Genomic DNA, 6000 nt, shown 5'->3' with positions numbered 1-6000 from the left:
TTTTCGTAGCTGTAAAGTTTGTACTATAGTACTTTTACTATAGTTTACTATAGTATACTGCAGTTCCTTCTGGTAAAAGTACCATGCATAACCTTCCAAATTTAACGGGACGTAATTGTGACCCTAATTTTTGCTGAATCAATTGTTTTGTGTGAATTGAATGTGTGCGTGCATGATCAGGCCAGTGGCTGCAGTCACTCTGTCACATTTGGCAAGAAAGTAAAGGTTCATCACATGTTTATTTTAATTTTTCGGCCGAGCATTAATAATCAAAATTATGTAACAACATTTCTAAATATCCACTCACATGTAAAAGACACAATTTGTCAATTAAATAATAATTTTAAAAAAGGTGTCTATCTTGCACAGTGAGTTACCAAGCTGTTGATTTTTGGTAAATGTCCCAAAGCAGAGACAGTTTTAATTCAATTTTGTTATAACCCTGTTAACCAGAACAAGTAACAATAAAATGCACAAAAGAGATTTAATTATTATAGCACTCTTCTTTGTGGGAATTCATCTTTAGCACAACACATATTTTATCAAAATTATCTCCCCTTCAGCCAAGTTAATTTCTATGATTAGCTTTGAAAGTGACCATGCCTACATGATAACATCAGTACATGAAAAAAACCTGTAACCTGCATCTGGACAAGAACCTAACTCTGAACAATCAAGTGAGACAATAATTGTCCCTATTATTGACCAGAACTCTACCCCAATCTGACCTTGAAATTGATTAATGCAATATATCAAGCTGACTTGATGTCATCCAACCCTGTATGTGTGTGACTTTACATAGAAAAAGTTATTTAGTTACAAAGATCTTGCTTCAAACACATTGAAAATAATACTATTTCTCTGTTATTATTTTTTTTAAAGAACTCAACCCCTCTGTGAACTTAAAAGTTTATGAGGGTCAACTTGACATGGGTCACATCTAGAGGTCATCCAACTTCAATAGCCTGTGAAGTATCAAAGATCTAGCTTTAAAAACATTTCAGAAAAATATGAACACATGCTTTTGCAACACATCCTCGATGTGGTTTTGAAAAAATGCCACATGTGGTCATGTTTGAAATTGATCAAACCATAGCAGTGTGTTAACTTTGTAAATTCTACCTTGAAAACCATCCAAGCAAACAACAATGTTCAATTCTGTCTACCCATTGTAAGTCAGCCTGATTAGTCACCAGGGCCGGAATGTATGTGTCCAGGTCTATCTTAACCCGGGATAAAAGCTTAGCTCGGTCTATCTATCCCCAGGATATCATCGATACTTTAGCGCAATGCATGAGTCGAGACTACAGAAAAGATAACTAACCCGAGCATTCCCCTCAATCTATTTTTGGCATGGGGCTTTCCGAATCTCTGCGCATGATAGAATGTCAAGGTTGTTCTAAATTCAGGAATCCGCGTTCGAAAGGTGACGTCGCTCTGTTCTAAATGATCAATGTAGACGTTGACGTCATGAAAAGCGTGACGAAATGTTTTTTTGAACTGGGTTCCGGTCTTGTTCTCGTGCCATTGTTTTCTTCGCGTTGTTGTTTTCTTGTGCAAATTCACATTAGGTAAGGCAAAATGCGGTCCAACAAGGACATTTGTTCTAGGATTCAAGTGAAGTAAGTTGGAGGGAAAGGGAGGGGCAGGGTGGATCGCCATTTCGACTTGAAGTTCAAATTCGTTTTTAACACCGGCAGTGGTCACACAAATCAGCGCGGCAAAACCGAAAAGTTTTTAACAGTTCATATACATCAAACAGGTTATTCCTGTGTGTGAAAACACGGTTTCTTAGCACTTGAAGTGCGACCGCCGCCATGTTGTTTTTGAACTAACCCCGGGATAAGAGACTTATCAGTTCTCTATCCTCGACACATACATTCTGGCCCAGGTGAGTCAAAACTCACTAAATGTTCAATGGAGAGTATTCAGCATACAACCAGAAAGTATATAGTGTGGCTTATGTCCCTTTTTTCCAAACAGGGTTACAATCATATATGGCAATAATCAAATGCAATGTTCTCTGTCCTCCACATCTGTTTGATTTGTGATTGGTGTCCAGATTATTTGCTACAGGCATCTGATTAAGTTTATAGTAGCTGATGTCCGGTTCCCTTAGCCTGTGACATATGCTTTCCTGTTCTGTAACTTGTATTCATGTTTGCCGATGGCACCCGCTGAACAGTTCTGGTTGTTCTCTAATGGCATCTGCTTTGACGTCTGTAAGTGGTATCAAGGTCCTTCACCATGCACATATCTGCCGGGAAGTCAACAGGAGGCTCTCTTGCATATGACACCCACACCAGAGCATGGAATGAAACCTGCAATGACACAGCAGTATGACTATGAGAAAGCATGCTAACTGAAGCAAATAGGGCCATACTTTAACACTTTCTACCCCACCTATGTTGACCAAGTTATCTTTAGCCGAGACCAGCTGTGCTGCAGCAGGTCACTCAGAATTGTGGTAACTGTGTAGGAACTGTGCTGGAATGCAGGCGTTAGATCGACATTACAGGAAGTGACTGTGTGTACAAATATATATCTGTACCAGGTCAGATTGAGCCATATGAGTGGGTACGGATATATCCGTACCTGGGAGACAATGAGTTAAGAGAATGATAATGAAAGCTAACTTAAAAGTGCTGTGGCTTTCAGTGCATATCTAACTTATAAAACTAAGGGCTCCGAAACAGCTGCACCGACTGAGACGGTGGTGGTGGTGGGCGTTTGAAACGTGCTGGTGCGTGTGTTTGTGCTTGCATGTGTGCAGGCGTGAATGTGTTTATCAGTATATCTGTGTGTGTGTGACAATTTATTAATACAATAAATGTATATACATCTATACACACCCAAGAAGATAAGGTGCTCAGCAGGTCTGCACTCATGTACGTTGATCCATTATGTCGGAAACAGGCAGAACTGGATCCTCCACCCGACAGTCACTGCTGCAGTGCTGCTCTCAGCTATAAGCAAGAGAAAGCAGCTTGAGTGTTTCATCGCATATAATTCAAGTGTTTGCATACTCCATAGCACCCCCCGCGGGTTAGGGGGAGTCCCATATTGGTTGGGACGAGAAACAATTTACCCGATGCTTGCCAGCATGTTGTAAGAGGCGACTAACGGTTCTGTTTCTCCTTTTACCCTTGTTAAGTGTTTCTTGTAAAGAATATAGTCCATGTTTGTAAAGATTTTAGTCAAGCAGTTTTTAAGAAATGTTAAGTCCTTTGTACTGGAAACTTGCAATCTCCCAGTAAGGTCATATATTGTACTACGTTGCAAGCCCCTGGAGCAATTTTTTGATTAGTGCTTTTGTGAACAAGAAACAATTAACAAGTGGCTCTATCCCATCTCCCCCCTTTCCCCTATCCCATCTCCCCCCTTTCCCCGTCGCGATATAACCTTGAATGGTTGAAAACGACGTTAAACACCAAATAAAGAAAGAAAGAATACTCCATAGCGATTAGCTGAAACTAAGTTTTCTATTTAGCTAAAACTATTAGAGGAATACCAAAGGGGTGGCATATATGTCATCCAAAATGTAAGGCAATTTAAAGTGTGATTGACGGACAGAAGCGTTTCAATGATACAAATAGAGAACACTACATGGCCTACTGTGTGTTACCAGGTTTACAAAAGTAAAAGTGAATATTTCAACATTTGAAAAGCAATAAGTGTAAATCTGGTGCCACACAGCAAGCCATGTAGTATTCTGTTTTCATCCTATGTACCGGAGAGATAACCCATGTAATAACTAAACCATACACCCACATGTGGGAATATCATTGAGGTCATGTCAAGCTAGTCTGGCAGGGACCTCATATTCCACTGCTCATGATTACAAAGTCACAGATGCTAAGTCATTCTTGCAACACTTTTGGGCTTGCCATGAGAATGAAGTTTGTCTCGGAGATTTTGCATATAGCAGTGGAAAATGACATCCCTGTCAGGCATGTTGTTTAAACCAACCTCATTTACATGATAGACACGCCTGTGAAGAGATGGTTCATTTATCACATGGGTGGTATATCTCAGGTAGGCAGAACAATATATATCTAATTGCACCAATTTACCTCAAGTACTCAGCAGGTCTGCACACATGTTGATCCATTAGGTCAAAAAACCACCAGAACTCGATATGTTGCCCAAAAGTCACAGATACCGTGGAACCCCCAACTAAGGATCCTGAAAAAATAATTAAAAATGAAGAGCCAACACTTGTACAAATGATCTGTCTTTGTACATACAAGCACATGCACAAATAAATCTGCTTGCACTATGCTGGCTTATAATAGGCATGTGTAATAAAAATGATTTTGGGGGAGCTTCTCGATTCAACGGGAACTTTTGTTGTTGTCAAAAGCAATTTATGCCTCACACATTCTCTCACTCTAAGACTGAACTATGCATTCAAAATAACAAAGGCTAGTTTGTGAAAAGACACTGATTTGAAACGAAAATTTAAAATCAATTATTATATAATCTGTTCTGGGGCTTTTTTCCAGGTCTTTTAATTAAAAAAAAAAATTTCACAAACGATAACGGACACATTTTTCAATCCAATGAATCTTTGCAGCACTGTTGGCCGGACAGAAATGACAGTATGTTGACAAAGCCGTCATAAAAACATAGCCAGTCCTACCTTGGCGCAAAGAAGTATGAATGGTCTCTGTGTACTCTACAGTCTCTGAATGTGGCCCTATGTAAAGCACTTGCATGCTTTTCGCTAAGGCGTTTCTTGACAGATTCTTCTGGATTTTAGCTTACTGATTTGCCGTAAATGTGTCTAAATTTATGCCAAAATGCAAACAAATCAGCAAAGAGGCATAAGCGAAAGAAAGCAGTTTGAGCTTCATGGCTTAAACTTAAACTTAAACCAGAGTTAGTATTGCGTTCTAGTTTAAACAATCCTTGGAGGGTATAGGAACAGCATGTGTCATACAAACTTTCAGGCGATCAAAGTGGGCCTTTTAATAATATAGATACAAATATGTACACACCCAGGAAGCTCAGGCGATCAGCAGAATCTGCATACATGTTGATCATCCATGAGGTCAGAAAATGAGCTGAAGTTGATCCTTCACCCAACTGCTACAGTGTACATGTAGCCAACCATTTAGAACTCTGAAAAATATTTAAAGTAAATCTATTAAAAAGAAGAGCAAATATTTGTACAAAATATCTGCTATTGCATAATAATGAGGTTGTTCTTTGCTACTGGTGACAAGTGGGGGTCATGCTGCTCACACAAACATGCACATATTTCAATACAGTCCAGGGGAGAAACTGGTCACAAAGCACCCAGTACATAAAAGAGAGATAGTAAAATCACCACAATCAAAGAAAATACTACGATCATTCAATACATGCGAGTTGTTCTTCAGTACTACTGACAGAAAGGGGGAAAAGTGGTCAAAATTCAAATCTTTAGTTTTGTTTTTGAAATATAGCTTTTCAGAAAGCAGAAATACTGCAGAAGCAGAAGTATCTGATGTACATAAGAAAAAATCACTGGTTCACATGGTTCTTAAATAATCTAACTTTTAAAGCTGGTTCTTGTGTGTCTGTGTGTATGTTTGTATGATGACGATAGGACCCAAAACGGCTGCATGGACTGAGACAGGAATTGCAGAGAATGTTCTTTGCCACTCGAGTCGTGTCATAAGGTAGATCTACTTTTGGAATAGTAAATTTGAAAGGATTCTTTAAAAAAACAGCGGAAAACATTATATACCCTGTGAGCTATCGAGGATCCTCCCCGTCTGGGCTGTCGAAACATGGTCTTGTTAAAAGACGTTTTCAAATGGTTAATGGGGAGATACATTCGAAGCACATGTAGCGAAGTTATGTTGCCAAATCATGACAGATCAACATTTCACTACACGGATCGATGCACACAGTCGAAATAGATGTGACTTTCAGACGACCGAAGACTACTTACTAGCAGACGACAAGATCTAAATATTTAGATCAGTGAGAGCAATCCGTTGAAGAACAGTT

At 39.2% G+C, this 6000-nt stretch overlaps 1 long non-coding RNA gene across 4 annotated transcripts in view; it reads right to left on the bottom strand.

The window, feature by feature from the left end:
- Positions 1–220: 220 nt before the first annotated feature.
- LOC138956162 (uncharacterized) overlaps positions 221–6000 on the bottom strand; it is a 30380-nt gene continuing 24600 nt past the window's right edge. For all 4 annotated transcript variants that reach the window (XR_011452526.1, XR_011452525.1, XR_011452523.1 and 1 more), the window contains exons 5-8: positions 5001–5124; positions 4074–4185; positions 2853–2966; positions 221–2321 (exon numbers count right to left, since the gene is read on the bottom strand). This is a non-coding gene — a long non-coding RNA (uncharacterized lncRNA). The remainder of the gene's footprint in view (positions 2322–2852; positions 2967–4073; positions 4186–5000; positions 5125–6000) is intronic.

This window comes from Littorina saxatilis, unplaced genomic scaffold (genome assembly GCF_037325665.1).
Source record: "Littorina saxatilis isolate snail1 unplaced genomic scaffold, US_GU_Lsax_2.0 scaffold_445, whole genome shotgun sequence".
Taxonomy (NCBI): domain Eukaryota; kingdom Metazoa; phylum Mollusca; class Gastropoda; order Littorinimorpha; family Littorinidae; genus Littorina; species Littorina saxatilis.
This window is presented reverse-complemented; position numbering and strand designations above follow the sequence as displayed.